The sequence below is a fragment of the Podarcis vaucheri genome, assembly GCF_965113315.1.
Source record: "Podarcis vaucheri genome assembly, chromosome: 4".
Classification (NCBI taxonomy): domain Eukaryota; kingdom Metazoa; phylum Chordata; class Lepidosauria; order Squamata; family Lacertidae; genus Podarcis; species Podarcis vaucheri.
Genome location: NC_138762.1, coordinates 106,398,257 through 106,415,940, shown reverse-complemented (window position 1 = coordinate 106,415,940; position 17,684 = coordinate 106,398,257). Strand labels below are relative to the sequence as shown.

The 17,684-nt window shown below is 41.1% G+C and overlaps 1 long non-coding RNA gene across 3 annotated transcripts in view; it reads right to left on the bottom strand.

Annotated features, from left to right (window-relative positions):
- LOC309531733 overlaps positions 1-17,684 on the bottom strand; it is a 113,112-nt gene that overhangs the window by 37,674 nt on the left and 57,754 nt on the right. For 2 of the 3 annotated variants that reach the window (XR_014219397.1, XR_014219398.1), the window contains exon 3: positions 16,570-16,761. This is a non-coding gene — a long non-coding RNA (uncharacterized lncRNA). Of the gene's footprint in view, positions 1-15,676; positions 16,762-17,684 lie in introns of those variants that run through there. The other variant, XR_014219399.1, reaches the window with a different exon arrangement.

Genomic DNA, 17,684 nt, shown 5'->3' with positions numbered 1-17,684 from the left:
TAAAGATTAAGTTGGTGCTGAAATGACTGGGGCAGGTCCTGCCCACAGAAATCAATCTCTCTCTCTCTCTCTCTCTCTCTCTCTCTCTCTGTGTGTGTGTGTGTGTGTGTGTCTGTGTGTAAGAGATTCACAGAGTTTGATCCACAGTACAGATGGCAATGGCCTCTCTGAGGATTTTATTTTTTTTGCAATTCTTATCAAGACTCTTTAGACTTTCCTCAAAATCCCTATAGGTGGTTTCTCCAGAGAAGCCATTGCAAATATGACAATATGTCCTTATTACATTTTAGCCATAGGCTACTGTAGCAAGAAATAGCTGGTGCATCACCCCTAGGTAGCTTGAAGACAACCTATAAGCTAGGCAGTTCCTAGAGGCAACCAGAAGCTTTTATCAGGGGATAACTCTAGCCCACTTGTAGCATAAAACGGGGACACAGATCTCTGTGACAATCTGGAGAGAGGACATCATGTTTAACTGCTATTGATATCAGTGGATCAATTTATGTCAAACCCTGTATTACACATCTACCATTTGAGGGGACCAAAATGTCTTTGAGAACATCTGCATTGTTCATTGCCCCATTGCCCCTGATATGTTATTGCTTAAGCCATTCTAAAAAGCTGCACTTTTTTAAAGCTGCACAAGCTACTTGGCTGCCTTAAATGGAGTCGAAATTACCCCTCTTCCTAGCTACAGCCAAAGCCTTGCTCTGTCACTCAGATATTGATTCCTTCAATATCTGCCTGCCCACAGTGCCTCCTTAAGTATATCCCCTTCACCTTCCTGTTTGTGGCAGGGCTCATGGTCCTGTGATCATGTGGGAGCTTCAACCAAAACAGAGGTAGGCAATCTAAGGCGCAGGAGCCGGATGCGGCCCAATCGTCTTCTCAATCCGGCCTGTGGATGGTCCGGGAATCAGCATGTTTTTACATGAGTAGAATGTGTCCTTTTATTTAAAATGCATCTCTGGGTTATTTGTGGGGCATAGGAATTGATTCATTCCCCTAACCCTCCAAATATAGTCTGGCCCACCACATAGTTGCAATTCCGTGCTTCTACACATGCGCAAAGCATGATTTAGTGCTTCTGCGCATGTGTGACTGCCGAAACCTGGAAGTAACCCGTTCCGGTACTTCTCGGTTTCGGCACGTCTGTAACCCGAAAAACGCAACATGGAGCATCTGTAACGCGAGTTTTGACTGTATTCCCTTCTTGAAAGGGAGGGGTGATTGTCTGTATTTCTGCAAATTTTGACGTTCCCCTGATACCTCCCTCTTCTGCATGGATGCGGCTGTTTTAGCTTCACAAGAATCAGCACACAGGTAATTGGTTCTCTCTAGATACCATTTCAGCCCCACATTGCCAGTGGCACAGAGGGCAAATGGGGCCTACTGCATTACCTTCACTTAGAATGAATGGAGGAAGAGAGAGAGGAATACTCCTGTTGCTAAGGCCACCAGACCAGTGCCCCCTCCCTGTGGTTGTTTCATTTCCACCTTGGCTGTCACAGTTGCAGCACAGTGCAGTAAGGCAGGAAGTGATAGCCCAGTCGTCTTGGCAAAGCAGGGACCTGGCTTCCTCATACCTGTTCAAATCAAAGCCTGTCCCCACAGAATGCTTGTTTGAACACTTCTATATCCTTAGGAACTCTCCCTCCAAATTATCTGAAAGAGGTGCTTTTCTCAGGGGACGAAACCATTTATAAAATGCACAAACCTTTTCATTTCAGCCATAACTGCAACGAACTTTTGCCCCATTGATTTAAATGGAAATTAAGAAAGATTAAAATTCTCCAGATTGGAGCCAAAGGTATTATACTATAAGGTTAAAAACAAAACGTTTGTAAAAGTCTGATTTTCCAATTAAGATACCTCAAGAATGACCATATTTAAAATGGGTCAACATCGGAGCTGGGCAAACTATATTTCAGATATGAAATAAAAGAAATACTTTGACTGGGAAGCACTCAACTACGAAATGCAAATGTATTTTACATAAATCCCTAGTGAATTTTCAGAGTAAAATATGTTAATTCAATAATGTCTTTCGGTAATACTGGAACAACTTGTAAATGTGTGATTTAAATCATGGTACTTAACAGTTACAGAATGACATATTTATTTTTTTAAAAAATTAGTTGTGGGGAAAAGAAGCACCTTACAGAAACCACCCAGTGTTTGAATGTGACCATTTCATAAAGAAAATGGTACCAAACCATTGTTTTAGCTGAAAAGCTATTTTTTACGTGTGGAAGTAAGGAATTGGAATTGTGCCCTGACTGCTCATACGGGGCTGATCTGAATACTGTTTCCACTATCTTGAATGGTGAGAAACACCATGGCTTCTGGTCCCATTAACCCCATCTTTTGAACATACACCTAACTTCCTACAGCAATGTTTTCCCCACTAACTTTTTCCTGTATTTAAAGCATTCCACTGGCATTAGCACATTAAACCTTACAACTCTGTAAGGTCTGATAGTATTATTACCCTTATGCATCAGATGGGTGGCTGAGGGAGAGCAGCAGGGCTGTTCACGGCTGCAGTAAAATTCAAACCAAATGATTTCTTGGCTCACATCCCATAGTCTTAAAACCAGTAGCAGTTTGTGGGGTAGGGTCAGGGTGGCAGCTCTCACCTGACCTCTCGGATGCTGAGTCGCTGCTTCTTGATGAGGCGGGAAGCATGAGGCAGCAGGGAGGTTGTCACGGAGGAAACACACCAGCGGAGCCAATCTGGTGCTCTTGCCACCGCGCGGGTACCACCCTGCCACCGTGCCCCTCCCCTCGCCTCGCCTTCCCACTAGGCAGCAGGGTATCTGCAAGGAGGGGGGTAATTGGGATGGTGGCGTGTGCGGAAATGAGCTTACTGTTTCCTCCCCTGCCATAATCCCAGGGGGGGAAATAACTTTATCGGTGATTGACTCCAGAAGGCAAGTTCACGTAAGCTTCATAGGTATTATTTCTCTATTTCTTTATAGCTTGTATTTGGCCTGGATTTTCTATCCTCTACAAAACTTGCAGTTTATTTGGAGGAGACAGTTTTCCCATTCCTAGCTTATGCTACGTAAGATAAAATTAATCTTAGCTACTTGGAATGGACAATCCTTTAAGATAAATGCCAACAACTTGCTCTCTGGGAAGTAAGCTCTCTCTCTCTCTCTCTCTCTCTCTCTCTCTCTCTCTCTCTCTCTCTCCCCCACCCCTCCTCTCTGGTTGAAATTCAGTCTCTTAGGCTTGTTGACCATGAGAGGCTGATTTATATTGCTATGGTAGAATGATTTGCGCTGTGGTTTATTCCAGACAAAAGTAACAGCAACAAAAGGACAGCATGCTTGCAATATGCAGCAGATATATATCCTTGAAGCAGAGATGACAGTAGTCAGTCTTGAAGAAATTCAGCGGTTCCAGCTAAAGCAATACATCTGTAGCTCAACAAGAAATAACATCACATGAGCCTCCCCCCTCTATGCCCTGAAAGATGGTGGGCTGGTCTTTGCACGTGGTTGCTGCCTGCAGTTCTGAACAAACCGGAGCATCCGTTAAAAACCCAACAGAAGAAAGCCACGTAGAATTCAAGTCTTTGTGAAGCCAGTAAAGATTAGTTTAATAGCTAACAAATATATTTTGGCTGCTGAGACAGCAGATGGGGGAAATGGCTGGCCAGAGACGCATGCAAAATTGTTGGTGCAGTGGGGATCATCAAGTTATTTCTATAGAGCAGGACTGGCCTCTGGGGCCACCAGCCAGGAAAGGGATCTGATGGTTGGGGTGTGTGAAGTGCAGGATTAGGAGAAATTTTTCTGGAACCACCAACGTGATAGATGCCCATAACCCAGGTTTGTGAGGTGGGGGGAGGGATAGGAAGCAGGCAGAGGTATAATTTCAAGGGACGAGCTTGGCAGTTCTACCTTCTGAAGTTCTGCCCTTTGATCTTGACATTTGAGGATTTATCAGAGCAAGATTCAAAGAGCCCTCAAACTATACAGTCCTTGCTAATCCTGTAGTGCTCTGATACAACTCATCCCTACAAAAGGGAAGGGAATGTCTGAACAGCAGCCTATTCTATAGGAGAAATTATGTGTAATAAACATTGTAGAAGTTAAAAGGAAGTTGGCATAAATGGCATTTATGCTTTGGATAAACATATGAGAGAGATGAGTTGCCAATCTATCCTGGTGTACTTTGCATTACTGAATTTACATAGAAGTTGAGGAGGTCACACAAACACACACACACACACATATTGAAGTGTGAGCAAGCAAAGAAAAATGTTTTAAATCTATGTGCATGCAAATAAGTCCCATCTGGTGGTGGGCAAAAACTGTATATTGCTTGTTTTTTTTGTTTGTTTCTTTGTTTTGAAAATATGTAATGAAACAAATGTTTTTTATTGTTGTTAACAAATTTTTAATAAAATTTTAATCATTGTCCTCATGCAACAAACTTAAGTAGGGATTATTACTGAAAAGATACCGACATATCTTTTCTACCCAGGTGCAGCAGACACCATAAACACACATCTGTGGTGACCAGTTTTAAATTAATCTCCATTTTGGGATATCGGTGATGATAGACTGTTCTATATCATTAGTAGATTCCTTAGCCTTTTGGTAAGATTGCAAATCTCCTTTCCATCTGCTGGCCTAATCCTGAATTGTCGGACTCCCCAAGATCCTAGGCAGCCACCTGAAAGAGATGTCAATCATAAACCCTCTTCTTTCTGGTGTACCTGTATATTCAAATTTCCCTTAATTAGAATGAATAATGGAAAAGCAAATTAGCAAAAGCTTTCATAAGTGGCTGGTTGGATTTTCATAAGCCCTGCCTCTTTCAGTCCTGGGAGGTATTTATTGCATCAGAGGCTATAGAGGTGAGCAGCCATTTATTCCACCTCATGGGCAGGAGGAGGAAATTTTTACTTTGGTACCACTTCCTATTCTCCCATTACAGTGGTACCTCGGGTTAAGTACTTAATTTGTTCCAGAGGTCCGTTCTTAACCTGAAACTGTTCTTAACCTGAAGCACCTCTTTAGCTAATGGGGCCTCCTGCTGCTGCTACGCCACCGGAGCACAATTTCTGTTCTCATCCTGAAGCAAAGTTCTTAACCTGAGGTACTGTTTCTGGGTTAGCAGAGTCTGTAACCTGAAGCGTATGTAACCCGAGGTACCACTGTACCTCTCTGCTATTGCCTGCTGTAGCTGATGCAAGCCAAGGATGGCCTGTCAAACACATGGCTGAAGCTATTTTGCAATGGCCTCGGCAAAGGATTTTGGAAAGAGTGCAACTATTGTATGAATGCTTCAATTTGTTACAAGTGCAGAATGAGTATTTCATTTCTACTGTAACAGTAACAGATTGAACTGGTATTCAGTGTAAGGTGATCCTACAAGTGACAATGAGATTATATCTGCCATGCTGAAGGAAGAGGCGGTAGCTTTCTTAAATAAGAACTGTTTTGTAGCAAAACCATTCAGTTGATATTTCAGCAATATTGGCAAATGTTTGTGACTGTCTTCCTCTGAACAAGACGATAAAGTTGATCATTTTCAGATTAAGAGTGAAGTATGCACAGAGCACTCATATATTAAGCTTTCTCCTCTGATTGTTTCTTCTTCAGCTGAGAAATATTTTCTGTAGTCTGGAATGTTATAGGGTATCTACAGCTGTCTCTACGCATGGTCTACCAAGCTATATACTCCATATATGAATAGATAATTGAGATGTATCAGGTCTATATCAAGAAAAATGTTTCCAAGCAAAAATGTTTTAAGCAGGGGCCAGAAGGAATACAGTGGAATTCCAAAATGTAGGTGCTGCGACACTAAAAGATTGAATTCCTTGGTGGACGTGCCCAAGGATCAAGGCCTTCTGGGAAATGATATATAATGAACTGAAAAAGGTATTTAAATATACCTTCCTGAAGAAACCAGAGGCCTTTCTCCTGGGCATAGTGGACCAATCGGTGTTAAAGAAAGACAGAACTTTTTTATGTATGCTACAGCAGCAGCAAGAATCCTCATCGCAAAGCATTGGAAGACACAAGACCTACCCACCTTGGAAGACTGGCAGATGCAACTAATAGACTACATGGAGATGGCGGAAATGACTGGCAGAATCCGAGACCAGGGAGAAGAGTCGGTGGAAGAAGATTGGAGGAAATTTAAAACCTATTTGCAGAAATATTGTAAAAATTTTGAATGCTGATGACATTGAAATGAATTGCAGGGGCTCTAGCAACAGGGTAAAATGTAAGATTGGATTATTAATAGATAAACTAATAGCACATGAATTTGCTGAATTAATTATTAAAAGGGATACAAGAACGGGAGATGTGAGGAAGTCAGGAAAATAAGTTAACTAAAGATGTAATTAAGAAAGGGAATTTTGTTGGGGTTTTTTTCCTATGTTTTTTTTTCTTTTTTTTCTTTTTTTGTGTTTAAAGTGTGTATTTTTGTATTTTGTAACTTTGTATTTTCTCTGTCTTTGTATTTTTCTGAACTTTTTTATTGTTAAAATTTAATAAAATATTGATTGGAAAATAAAAAATAAAAGATTGAATTCTTACAAGTGTGGAATGGGTATTTTTGTGGGACCTCTAACCATGCCAGTCTTGCAGACTGAAGCGACCAAGCGGACTTATATGGAGCAAAAGGTGTTCCTACAAGTAAAATGGTCTCAGGCTGTTCGGGACTTTACTAACATTAACACCTTGAACTTGGTCCAGTAGCAAATGGGCAACCAGAGCAGATCTTTGGGGAGAAGTTGAATATGCAGACAGGAATTCATTTTGTGCTACATTTCTAGGCACAGGTTTGAAAGCTCCATGTCAAAATGTTGGACCTCCGACCTATAACTCTGAGAAGAAGTCCATGAGGTTTCTCCTGGTAGATCGGGAGAAAGATATCACTGCTTTAGTAGCTACCTTCTTAGCCACAATTTTACCCAAAAGGGTTCCCAATGAAGCATCCTTTTCGGGGAACAGACAGGGCATAGCAGAATATCTAAGTGCACACGATCACAGTGTGGTCTTACAACTCTCAACAGCTTCACCCTTGTCATTTTAATTATCCCAGTGACCTGAAATGTTTTATACTGTGATGCCAATAAAGGTATTTGATTTGATTTGATTTAAAGCTCCATGTCTGAGCATTTCCCCCCACTTTTTTGGGTTCTTTTGCCAGGAAAATATGTATTTTACTGCTGAATTGAAGCAAATGACAGTCACATTTTCCGCAGATTGCTGTTTGCTCTGATTTAGCAGTAGAATGCAGTTTTTCATGGAGAAAGCACTGGGACAAAATAAAACCCGCTGGGAAAGCCCAGACCTGTGCCTAGAAAGTGTGGAACTCCAGGAAATCTTTAATTAAAAACAATAACAAAAGGAAGTCTAGATGAAGGCCACAGCCTCACCGCTGTCAGCGATTGTGCTGCAGCATTCTGCATTAAGTGCAGCTTGCAGATCAAGTGAAATGGAAGCCCAAGATAGAATGCATTGCAGTATTGCAGTCTTGAATTCACTGCTGTGCTCAAGCTCTTCTGCTGCAGGAAGGGGCATAACTACTATACCAGGTGTAGCTGGTAAAGGGTCTTCTGGCCACCTGGGGCTACCTGAATCCAGAAGCACCCCCCCCAAAGCTGTGTACCTGCTCCCTCAGGGAGAGTGCATCTCCATCCAAGGAAGCAGTTGGCTAACTTCTGTTTATCGCTATTGAGAAAGCTGAAAACGCACAACCCAGCGTCAAGGCACGCAGAAAGAAAAAGTGCGCCGCAAACTTCACGTGAACTTAAAGAACATTAATAGAATCCATCCATCATTTACTTTGCTAAACACATTTTAAAAGATCAGCAAGAAGAACAAACATGTCTGAACAGACCAAATACAAGATAAGAAAGAAGGAAATAGTACTGTTAGTCGAGTGTAACAGATTATGCCTCTTCTCAAGACAATCAGTTAGAGGTTTATCCCACAAGTCAAAATACAATAAACAAGATAATAAGTACTTTACATTCCTATAGTACGTTTTATACAGTTACAGATAGGTAGCCGTGTTGGTCTGCCATAGTCAAAATAAAAAGATTCCTTAAAGACCAACTAAGTTAGTTCTTGGTATGAGCTTTCGTGTGCATGCACACTTCTTCAGATACACAGATACACAGATACACAGATACACAGATACACGTGTATCTGAAGAAGTGTGCATGCACACGAAAGCTCATACCAAGAACTAACTTAGTTGGTCTTTAAGGTGCTACTGGAAGGAATCTTTTTATTTTGACTACGTTTTATACAGGAAGCATAAAAACCTGCGTACAGTATTTACTATCATAAAGCTTTGCTTCCTCACCGCCCACCCCCATAAAAAAACCCCACCATGTAATTTGTTGGGAGTCTTTGCTTTGTGGGAGGGGTGGTCCTCATATTTCTTTCTTGGGGGGGGGGCGGCGTGTGTGTGTCTTGTAATGCAAATGTAGAAAATAGGGCAAAAAAAAATATTGGACAAATTTTACCTCACAGGGCATCTTTCCCCACCCAGTGCCCTTCAGATGATTTTGGCTTCTAATTGCCACCAGCCCCAGCCAGAATGGCCAATGGTTTAGAGAGGTTGTGAGCTGTGATCAAAAGCACCAGGAGGATACCAAGTGGAGTGGAATCTATGGAGATTCTTGTGAAATTTTCTTCTTTTTAAAAACAAACAAACAAGCAGTGATGACCTGCAAACTTCTTGGATATATTCCACAGTCTGTTCGACCATTTGTAGACTATATGACACAATGAAAAGGAATGGGGATGATACAAGATTTGGCCTTTAAAAATCTCTAGAAAGTATGGCTAAGTAGGGAATCAATAAATCTGTCAAATTTTTCGCAGTTTCATGCTTCCCATCTTAAATTAATTTACGTATCAACTTATAAGGAAAGTGTGGAGGAAACTTCATTAGCATTAAACATTTTAATGTGTATTTTATGCCCCTAATATATGCTTTTTTTGCAAAAATTCTTTTAGGCAGGAGAACTGTATTGCAAAATTTAGAGAAGTGCACTTTTTGAAGGATTGCTACATTTCTATTTGCATATTGCTTTGGGAAGTGCAAATTAGATAGGTTCCTATCAATTTCTTTAAATATTTAGAACCTCTCTATGCTAAGGAAGAAATGCCAACTGAACAGATTTTGTCTCCACCCCTGTCCCTAAGCCAATGTGGTCTTTTTCTTTTTCTGAATGTGTGTGAGAGAACCAATCGTTATAAGATCTAAAAATAAAGATACAAATAACAGATAATATAAATATAAATAACAAATAATATTAACAACAGCAACAAAAGCCTCTAAACAATACCCCAAGTCTGTTCAGCAGCCTCAGCTTTTGTAGCTGGAGTCAGTCAACCCTCCCAGGACTCACAACCAAGATGGCCTCATGGATCTCATGGCTTTATCAGCTTCCGTTGCCAATTTGATAAAGGGAGGGAGGGAGGGAGGAATCACTGCCTGTGGATTACAATGGCTTTGTTTATTTCTTATAGGTTTGCTTTCATTTTTTTAAAGATTTTTTTAAAACAGAGTAACACTAAACTCCTGTGCATGTCTACTCAGAAGTAAGTCTCCTTGTGTTCAATGAGGCTTACTACCAGGTAAATGAGAATAGGCCTGGAGTCTTAAACAGCATTCCATACTCCATTACCTGGACGTAAGCCCCATTAAACTCAATGGGACTTCCATGTGGAGATATATAGGCTCGCACTGTCATTTATTTGCTTAGACTGTCAGTTTTTATGCCGTAAAGCACACTGGGCCATTTTGAGGGCCAAAAGGTAGCATATAAATGAGTTTTCATATTTCAAGATTTGAGTATTGAATGTCATTTTGGAGACCTTTTAGATGGCGGGAAAAGAATGAAATGGGATGGGAATAAAACTTAGACATTCTGACTAAAACTGTCCTTCTTTTCAAAGAAGCTTCCAAACATTTCCTTCTATATTGACTTTTTTTGTTTTCTTAGAGGAGGGTGAAGTTTTCTCTTGCAGCCTTACAAATACAACTTGCTGCTAAGCTTTGAAGAAGAAATGCTGACAACCCTTTAAAATGGAATCCAACACTGTGTGGCACTAGCATAATTGAACAATATCAATAATTTCCACACCAAATCTCCCACGGAGGCCAGTCAAGAGTTTAGCAATTATATCTCCCCAGGCTGCATTTTACACTCAAAATTATTTCCCCCCTCTTTACTGACAGGTAAATAACCAGTTTCCCTTAATTAGGCTCGATTATGGGAAATGAGCATGTTATTGAACAACAGCCATAGGGTGGAAGGCTACCTTTCATCAGGAGCACCATGTAAATGTCTTAAACTTGTCTAGTTGCCATGATAAATAGGCTATGGTACATGCTTATTTTAATTGCTACCAGCAAAATCTGCTGAAGTTTAAGCACTGCTCTTGGTAAAAGCATCTAATGTTGAAATGACCCACTTACTAGTGACCTGTGCTATCCGAGTTATGGATTTAAATTGGTAATTAATAAAAGTCAATTTCAGAAAATGCTAACACAAGGAGCTCAATAAAAATGCTAACTAGGCCTCAAATACTGCAGACAGTTTATTGACACTTTAATACATATTACTTATGCTAAAGACTTTTGTAGACTTAAAACTGAGGATGAAGAGATGACAATTGTCTTGTTTCTCAGCTAGGCAGTTGGAAGATCAGGAGTAAACGCAGTGGACTAGCTCATTTTTTGCGGTTCTTAATCCTGCTTATAATGGAGAAACAGACTGTGATTTCTTTTTGAAGCTCGATTATACCAAATGAACTCTCCTCTTTTTAAATCTGAGACTTCAGAGGACAAGAATTCAGGCAGAACAAAAAGAAAAGTTAGTCTCGCAGGGAAAGAATTTTACGTCCAATATGTAACGTGGACAAGGATGGGGTTGTTTTTGTGTAAAGGGAAGTGGTATAGATAATCCAGCAGACTGCTTTAGAAGCTGCTTGGAAAGGGCCCCCTACTCTGAAGGGTCTCCCTGCTCTGAAATGCTGAGCAAGTACAACCACAACAGATTTTTGAGCTGAGTTGTGATGTTCAATCCGGAAATGTGCAAAATGTCTATAGCACAAGGAAATAGCCTATTGGTTCAACTGGGCTCCTCTTCACCTTCAGAGTACATGGTGTTAGAGCTTGTAAGGTATAAAGACCACAGCAGATGTTGGGAGCAGACGGCAAAGACCCCTCCCCCTGATTATCATCCTGAGTGAATATTATTTGCATGCCTTTCTTACCATGCATATTATTGTGTACAATGCACAGGATACATATGTTTGCATACATGTGTGTCTAAATAGATGTGCATGTTTGGTGTGCCATGATGCCTAAACCTTACCAAGGCAGACCCCCAAAATTAAACTGACAGGTGCATTTCTATGTGGGGGGGGGGGATAGTGTAGTGTGTACCTAATAGCAACATCCAAACCTTGTTGACTCACAGTTAAGTTTAACTCTTTCTCTCCCTGCCATGGCTTCAACAAAAATCTCCTCTCTGAAGTTCCTATTGTCATTTCAAGCGAGGCCTCTACTGGTGCTGGTTGGAACCCATGGGTAGGCAAACTTAGGCCCGGGGGTCGGATCCGGCCCAATCGCCTTCTAAATCCGGCCCACGGACGGTCCGAGAATCAGCGTGTTTTTACATGAGTAGAATGTGTCCTTCTATTTAAAATGCATCTCTGGGTTATTTGTGGGGCCTGCCTGGTGTTTTTACATGAGTAGAATGTGTGCTTTTATACAAAATGCATCTCTGGCTTATTTGTGGGGCAAAGGAATTAGTTCATTTTTATTTTTTCCCCAAAATATAGTCCACCCGCCACAAGGTCTGAGGGACAGTGGACCGGCCCCCTGCTGATCCTTGCTTTAAATCTTCAAAGAGCTTCAAAATGGGAAATGATGTTGGGACTATAGCAGGGTGTGAAACAGTTAAAAACATTTTCCTACCTCTCCCCCAGATGTACTCTTGGCTTCTATTGACATGAATTTACACAACCAACACACTTAATTTAGCCCTGAGGGCTTAGTCTATAATATTGGGGGGGGGGGATTACTGTCTAGATCTCAACAAAGAGGACTAGTGCTGCATAGAATTTTTTCCGAAGTTTGAATTTTAGCGAGTATTAAAAGGTATGTGTAAGTGAAAGTTTCCTGAATTCTCCCCATTTTTCCTTTTTATGCCACTTCCCTTCTGCTTGTAGCGCAACGGGTAGCTATTTCTGCACCCCACTGTTTTAAACAAGTGCCTTCATCTTTCTAGAAACTGTAGTTATCTCTAGGGATGTTTATGGGATCTGAAGACACTCTGAAAACCAGTGGTGTGCTATATATGGTGGCTGGCATGCAAAAGCATTTAATACTGCAAAGTATTTGATAGTTACGTCATGGTATGTGCATTTTTTGTCATACAGCATAGGGTAGACAACATGCTATAGTAATTAATATTTGACAGCTGACAGCTTGTGAGATTTCACAATGGTTGCCTGCCAAGATTGAAACACTCGAGGGACGCCAAGAAATCTAAAACATTCACACTTTGAATTAAACCTGTCACATTCAAAATGTGATTTTGAAGGTTTCCCATATGAATATGTTCAGGCCAAAATCTGAAAATTCCCAAATATTGAAGATTTGAGAATTTCCATTTCAGCTTTACCTAAAGCCCATCTATACAGCAGCATTTATATAAACATGAACTTGTCATTTTAGTGGGAAACGCATTAGTCTTACAACATTGCTTGTTCTCTAGCTTGCTATTTTGATACAGATATTTCATAATCACTTGCTCGGTTTCTTATCTGCTGTGCTCCCAAGTAACTGTGGTTTACCATGACCTTCCTTGTGTTTTAAATGTGTTGACTCTCATTTGATATCATTATTTACCCACACTTGGCTCCCACCTCCGTTCTTCCATTTGTGAGTGAAGAGTGATCAGCAGTGTTTATACAAATATGTGGTATGTGCCATCCATTATTTGCTGAGCTTTCCTATCAAGGGCTGCTTCCTGGAGCCATGGAATGACTAATAATAAACTCAGCACTACTGTGACATTCTACTAGCCAAAAGGAGGGTGTGCTGGACTTCAATAGGAATAAATCAAATAGAAGCATTTCAGATGGGTCCTGGGTGAAATTCATTGTGAACTATAGAGACAGGATGAAGAACCAGATATTGCTTGACTCCAACTCCCATCAGCCAGAATGGCCAATGGTCAATGATGATGGGAGTTGTAGCCAACAACATTTGCAGGGCTATGATCTCTCCATCCCTGATAGGAATGAAAAAGAGAGGGAAGGATGTTCATATTTTCAACAGGTTAGGTGATAGTGGTGATTACAGAGCACTCCACCGGTGCAAAACTCCCAATTCTTCTCACTTAGTTGACCTTTCTGTTCTGAAGTTGTTGCAATCCTCTTGGTTTCAGATTTTGAGGCTGCCCCATGGAAATTTAAACTTCTGCTGGCCTATCTTAAATATCTATAATGTTTTAGCTCTTGACTGCCTGCTTCTGGATTTTATCTGCTGTTTGCCACTTTGATATGATTATTACTGTTGCCCTGTTTTTCAGGTTTCAGATGCTATTAGTCACTTTGGACATTTTATAGATAAAACGGTTTTAATACATACTAAAAAGGTAGAGAGGAGAGGTGTACCTTGCCTGCTGTTGTACAAATGAGAGATTGTGTATTAATTTGAAATAATCAGCCAAATCTTTGACCAAAAGCCTACAGCTAGGAGATGCAGCCAGATTCATTGTGAGAGGGAACTGTCTAAGAAAAGTTGAGAGAAAATAAAAGAAACTAACTGCAATGGTCATTTTCCTAAAACACAATTGTTGTTGTTTAGTCATTTAGTCGTGTCCGATTCTTCATGACCCCATGGACCAGAGCACGCCAGGCACTTCTGTCTTCCACTGCCTCCCGCAGTTTGGTCAAACTCATGCTGGTAGCTTCGCGAACACTATCCAACCATCTCGTCCTCTGTCATCCCCTTCTCCTTGTGCCCTCCATCTTAATGCTTCAGTGCAGAATAGTTCATTGCAGAAGTTAACACTCAATAGGTTCATCTGTAATATATATATATATATAGAGAGAGAGCTATTCTGTGGCAAATACCTTCAAGTGGTCTTTGGGTTGCATTGCCTTCAGCACTATAAAAAAACTACATCAGCAGTGCCTCAGAATTTCATGTTCCTTCCTGTGAAGGTGACAGGAATTTTGAGGAAAGCCAACAAAATTTGATCAGATCATAAGAGCCAATTCCTAGAGGCTAAGATACCTTCACACACACCCCATATTTGAGAGGATCACCCCCCAATGTTTTTTTGATGGGCATTGCCATTCAAATGGTGTGTGTGCCACATTTTGTGATCAATTACGCAGGGGGGGGGGCTTACCAGGTTCCCTGCCAAAAAATATTTTATTCAAGTTGGCAGCCCTAGATCAGATTAGTGAAACATCTTGGTGGGAGGGAGAAGTTGCACAATCTACGTTAGCACTGAATTGCCTAAAGTGAAATTCAAGATGGATCTGAAGATTGCTTCACAGAAAATGGCCAATGAAAATTGCAATATGTCAATCAGACACAACATCCAACACACCCATTTTATTATTCATTGTCTCCCATCTTCAAAGAGCATTGCAGATACAGAGGCCTGGCTGTCAAGGGGCTGCCAAGAGAATGCAGGTCATCCACGGGTCAGGGAAAAGGACTTGAGATGTGAAATGCAATGAACTTTTATTCACAGAAGTAAGTAAAAACACAACAGAGTTTCTCTAGGCTCGTCTCCCTTACTTGAAGACATTGCAGTAACTGGCGTCTGGCCCCTCCTTCCCCTCTCTGGCACCCTCACTCACGGCAAACTGTGTCAAGTGGGAGGGCTTCCCCTCTTGGCCTGTCTGGCCCTTTGCTCAGCAATGTGCAGGACTCTTCTCATTCTGGGGGTTAGTGGATGAGGAGAGCTAGTTGGAACAGCACCATCCAGTTGCTGAGCAATAGAAACGGCGTCTGCCTCTCTGTCAGTCTGCACTCGCATTGAGACTCTCAGCATCCAGTTCTGTCCTGGAACGGCTTTCTTCTTCTCCACCCACCCCCATGCTCCCTCACCCCCCCCTGCTTCTAGCATCTCCCAGCTTGTTCCTTCCACAGACTGGTCCCCCATATCCCACCACCACTGTCCTGGATCTAAGTCTTCTTCCTCTGTGTCATCCATGGGGCATTCTTGGGTAGGCGGCAACACACCCCTCCTCAGTCGCTGACACCAGCAGACTCTGAGGCCAAGCTCGCCCTCATTGAATTCTCATTTTTCTTTGTTTCCCACCCCAATTCCAGAATGATAAAAAAAAACCGGCTATGTCATTTCACAGCATCCACTGCCTGCAAACCCTAAGGAAATTGTGTAGTGCTGTTGTTAAGATAATAACAGGTTTAATGAATAGCCAACATTCAATTCTTGGCTGCATTCAGAGGGCACTTCATTCCATCTTCCTGATGTTTTCTTACCTGTTAATTATTATGTTTATGTGATCTTTGACACATGGTAAAAGCCTCTTCAGGAAACAGAATGGAATCTAGGAGAAGATTAGCACTCATTCCCATGTTAATTTGTTTCGGGGAGGGGGATGTTGAGAACCCCACAAACTTGAAAAAGCAGTTTTCTGTTTTGCCATTTTTATTATCATGCCACTGACGCTCACATGACAAAATCAGGAGCTGTATCCTGGCATACAGCTCTTTTCCGCTCTTTAGCACGATGAGGCAGTATATCAATGAAAAGGCCACAGTTACATATCACAACAGATACTGCAGTGTAAAAGGAACAATAGAAAAATTGGAAGAGAAGCACGGGCATTATAAGCAGTAAAACTACCACAATAGGCCCCACATCTGAAGGCAGCCCTTATCTCATAGAACCAAAGCCTTGAGTTTTCAGGGTGAGCAGAGAAGAGGGAGCACCCGGGAGCTCCATCAACTTTTTATCAAATTATGGTAAAAATGTTGCTTCCAATTTAAGTTGTCATTGCACGTTTTTATCATATCAGGCAATAAAAACAAACTAAGTTAAAATAAAAATTAAAAACAAAGAAAAAAGCAAGAAGAAAAAAAGGGGAGAAATTAGAAAGCCCTCTCTCAAAGGCAGATCTCAACCCATGTCTCACAGAAGGGGGTAGACCCTTCTTTCACCTTTCTTCTCCCACCCACCCTGGGAGATCTTCGCATCCCTGCCTCTCACACAGGGTCTTTCACCAGCCATCCATCACTTTCCTGTGCGTACCCTCATTAACCCAGAGTAGAAGTCCCAATTTAATTTGTATAGAGAAGATAAAAAGTTTAATGAAAACATTCTTCATGTAACTCCTTCTAGGACTAGCGTTGCTCAGTGCATACATCTACCATGCTGTTTAGCAAACAAGTTTCACAAAAAGAGAAATAGCTTATTTATTTACGGGTAGATTGCCAAATTCTACCTTGTTTGCCTGTTAACTTTTAGCATTTTGCTCCAAATTTGCCTACAATTTAATATCGCCACATTACCTTCAGTATGTGTTTGTATGATTTCATCAGTCACAGTCTTTGCTTTTTTGACACCACAAATGCTTTTTCTTCAGAAATCTTTGCCAGCCCTTTTCCAATGTAAAAGTGTTCAAGTCAAGAACCGATATTTCTTCTCCTGATGGCCATTGTGTCTTATGTTCATGAGTGTAACTATCCAGCTTGTCTTTTTAACTGCAACCCAAAACAGAGGACTGATGGTTTCGGGGATTTCTATGCAATAATGTCAAATCATTTCTATATGTTGGCTGTCAAATACCTTCAGTACCACATTTTTCATAGTTCCTTTTTTATTAGCTGTCTTAAAACTACACGTACTACCCAAGATGATACATACACAACGTGAAAGGGGGAGATCACAACACTTTCTTCACTAGCGGGCCAGCAAATCAAAAGCTGATATGTTATTTTTGCTCCTCCCTGCTTGCTCGCTGCTACAGTAACCATTTGCTTCTTTAACCAGAAAACGGACTTGAAGCTGGTAAGCAGGTGACTCATGGCATTGCCAAGCAGAAGGAATGAAGGGTGAAAGTTGCCTTAAGTCTCTTCCTTCACTGGCAGACTAAGGGCGCATTCAGATGTGAGGAATATTGCACATTTCTGTCCCATTTTCTAATGTTAACACTGTTGTGTTAGGAACTGTGCCTTTTTGACCAACATACTAAATTTCATTCACCCCAGTGGGTACGTGTGAAACATAGCCGTTAACATCATTGAAAGTGGAATAGGATACAAATGCAATAAACTGTGGAAAGTTGTGTGTGTGTGTGTGTGTGTGTGTGTGCGCATCTCCATTTCCAATTCCCGAAACTTCCTTTGCTAAACTGAATGGAGATACATAGCGCTTCTGAGCACTGAAATATACGTATCATTCCTTCCCATGAAGAGCAACCTGGATCAGACTGAATGAGACTTTGTACATTTCCACATGCAACACTTTGGAGCAAGAGCCATTTTATCAGGTAGGTAATGCAGACATAAAACCTACATTTGGCAAAATGTTCCTTTTCATTAGAAATGCCTCTCATCCATTTTTTCCTCATGAACAATAACTGGACAAATGACATGAGGAGAACTCAAAAGGTTAACATAGCATA